The sequence below is a fragment of the Magnolia sinica genome, chromosome 3, assembly GCF_029962835.1.
Source record: "Magnolia sinica isolate HGM2019 chromosome 3, MsV1, whole genome shotgun sequence".
Lineage (NCBI taxonomy): Eukaryota > Viridiplantae > Streptophyta > Magnoliopsida > Magnoliales > Magnoliaceae > Magnolia > Magnolia sinica.
In genome coordinates, this window is record NC_080575.1 from 74068819 (window position 1) to 74072403 (window position 3585).

General features: G+C 41.1%; 1 non-coding gene across 1 annotated transcript; it reads right to left on the minus strand.

The window, feature by feature from the left end:
• Nucleotides 1-2862: 2862 nt before the first annotated feature.
• Nucleotides 2863-2969, minus strand: LOC131241650 (small nucleolar RNA R71). The gene has a single exon (XR_009169209.1). It is a non-coding gene; the product is annotated as a small nucleolar RNA R71 (small nucleolar RNA).
• Between the last annotated feature and the right edge of the window lie 616 nt (nt 2970-3585).

Sequence of the window (3585 nt, forward strand, 5' to 3'; positions counted from 1 at the left end):
ACACTGCAATAATCAGTGTGGGATTGATCGTCCACCATTGAAACTCCTTAGGAGCACAGAAGTTTTGGATCAAAATGATATTTGTTTTTCCTCTTAAACCAGGTCTTTGTGACCGTATGGACAGATTGGATGGAAAATAAATGCTATGATGAGCCCTATGGAATTTCAATGGTGGAAATCATTATCACCACTACTATTTGTGGTATGGTCTAGATGATTTTCTAATCATCATCTCCACTGCTATTTGTGGTTCGGTCCAGATGATCTTTCGATGTGATTCATTTTTGGGTAATGCTCTAAAAAGACCCCTAAATAGATGAATGGTGTAGATGGTGCGGCCCATTGATACAGCCCACTTGATGTATATGAGGCCCATTGGTGTGGCCTGTGGATGCAGCCCACTTGATGTATACGAGGCCCATTGGTGCGGCTCGTGGATGCGACCCACTTGATGTATATGAGGCTCATTGGTGTGGCCCATGTGATGTGGCCCACTTGATGTATATGAGACCCATTGTGATGTATTTGAGGCCCATGGGTTGAGGCCCAATGTGATGTATATAAGGACCATGAGTGAGACCCAATGAGACGTATGTGAGGCATTTGTGTGGGGTCGAATATGATGTATATGAGGTCCATTATGATGTGTGATTCCACCATGATGTATGTAATGATGTTTATGGCAGGCCATGCCTTGGGAGTAATGATGGTTTGACGTCCATATTGTAAGAGCAATGATAGTTAAATGTCCGAATTGTAACTCTCCATACGACCCATTGTTAGGCCCATACTTGTTGTGTGTAGGCTGTCTAAGCCCATCTTCGTTATGAAGATAGTTTATCACCATATAATATATTTACTATAACTTCATGATTCATGCCCATATGAATCATATGTATGCTTGATATGAGAAGTGACTAATCATAGCATATGCCTTTGGGCAGATTGTTTATAGGACTCATTGATAGGAGTTGCTCACATGAGCGCATGGTACGTGCAGGATTGATGCATGACTGGACAGTGTGATTCATGCATCTCGCATTTGTGTGACATGATCACTATATGCCCTAGCAACATCAAGGTTGTGGCCTCTACATGCACATCATGGATGGTCGAATTGGACACTGAAAATATTAGCTCTAACACTATGGGCACATATGATGTTCTTGGGTGAAAGTTTCAGAACCTTTTTGGTACTAAGAGATGCTCCAACGTCTAGACCGAGTGGATACATGAGCGCACGAGTGCCGAATACCAGTAGGTCGCATTTCCTATTATGTCATGGTCGATTGGAAGGGGGTGTGGCCTTATCCGCTCGAGTGAGGGAGCTGTAAGCTAGGCTGAGTTCGACCAGCTCACAAATGGGTCCACTATCAATGAGTCAGGTAGGTATTTGCAGACTACTGGTTAGGTGAATATTGTGGTCTCTTCCACTCGCTTGGCTATGCGGTTAGGGAGGCGGCAGATAGTGTGGAGTGTAATAGACCCCGGTGATATTCCGGAGATGATCTGCATTTCTATGTGGATTCAAATGAGGACTGACATGCTTACATCGCATCTCACATAAGACATTTGGCCACGTAGGCCTCACATTGCATGGCCTCGGTATGGCCCACTGCATTCATGCCTCGCATCGCGTGGCCTCGGTATGGCCGAAAACATTCATACCTCACATCACATGGCCTTGGTATGGTCGATGGCATTCATGCCTTGGATCACATAGCCTTGGTATGACTGATAGTATTCATGTACTTACCAGTACATTTCTGCATTACTCTAATATTTCATACTTGACACTTACCTTGTACACATACTTACACCATCCTCTAAGCTTTTTGTAAGCTTATGCATGACCATTGCGTGCAGGTGACGTTGGATCCCGGTGGCGCTGAGGCAGGAGCGCGCGGCAGATTTTTTTTGGAGTTCCTATAACTATATTTGTATTTCCCTTTCCACATTGTACTTAAAGTTTTTGATATAGTGGATATGTGATGATGTTATTTTGTGACTTGTTTATGCTCCATTACAAAAAAAAAATCACATTCAAAATCCTCCTTGTAAGATTTGAGGATCGGAATCTGGTATATGGGTGTTGGGAGCCGAGAATGGGGCACTATGGAGGCTGTCAGCGCCAGATTTGGTGATCGAGAATTCTGTGAGCCTGGTTTCCAAGTTTGGAGCATGACAGGTTGCTTTCTTATTATTATTTTTAGAAACTAACTCATCTTTCTATTTTTGTTTTTAGAAACTTTCTAATTTTAGAATTTTTGTTTTAGAAACTAACTTGTTTTGTTTTGTTTTGCAGGATCTTAATTTAGGAACTTCTAATTTGGTAACTTCTTTCTAATTCCCTCTCTCTTTCTATTTCTAGATTTTTATTTCCCTTCTTTCTTTTAGGTTTAGGTTATAATTTGAAATTGAGGGCTGAGAGTATTTTATGCCTAAGTGGGTCCGTGACAACACTCGATGTCTTTTTAGTGAAGGAGGATTAGTTGAGGGGTTATCTATCCATCACAGGATTAGACACCACTCAAAAATCCTCAGAATTAATTGAGGTTATGACTTCCAATCAACCGGGAAGACAACCTCAACCTCGGGCTGAGGAAGTCCAGGATGAGAATGAGGTGCATCGTACACCCTCATGCATGATTTTTTCAGAAAATATGGGAAACATGGACATCTAGAGCCACTTTATACTTTCCTAACGTGTCTGAGGACACGGTTAGGCTAAAACTCTTTCCTTTCTCTTTGAAAGAAAAGCTAAGACGTGGTTGCACTCACTATGTTCGCGATCTATTGGCACATGGAATGACATGATAAAGGAGTTCATAAAAAAAAAAAAATTCATAACATAAGACGAACACCATCAGGAAGTCGATCATGAACTTTACCCAAAAGGAAGATGAAACATTCTTCCAATGTTGGGAGCGGTTCAAGGTTCTCGTCAGTTCATGCCCACAACATGGTTTTGAAACGTGGTGCATAACAACTTTCTTCCACGATGTACTAACAACTTCTATTGTAATGCCCCAAAAATCGAGGGTAGAGTAAAGCTCAACTCCCGAGATCCATCGCATCACTATGCAACATAAATAATGATGATTAAATGTTGTCCTTATTAGTGCATCAAACATGAAAGGGATTACACTAAATCAGCATATCATACTCTAGAGATGATTAAATTAAGCAAGGGGAAGACTGTGATAGATATATAAAGTATATAAGTGGTTATAAACCCCCAGAGTATGATTATGTCACCTGGTTGAATATATACATGTTTGTTTCAAAATATACAAAATGACAAAGTGTAATGTCCAACTAATTCGTATCCCTGCAATCCCGTCGATCAGTACATGGTCTACATAGACCAGCCTAATAGCCACATATAGGAGAACTCCTCATCGTCATAGAAGTTAGGCTTCGCTTCAGAAGCCTCGCCATCATTTGTAGCTAAAGCAGAGTTTGGTTGGTGTTTTAAAACGTCCCAGAGTGGGAGTGAGTGATAAACTCAGTGGAGCTATAAGGGAAAGGTTAACATGTTATCAATTCAGTCAAGTAGTAATGATAAAGAGTATAACAATCATG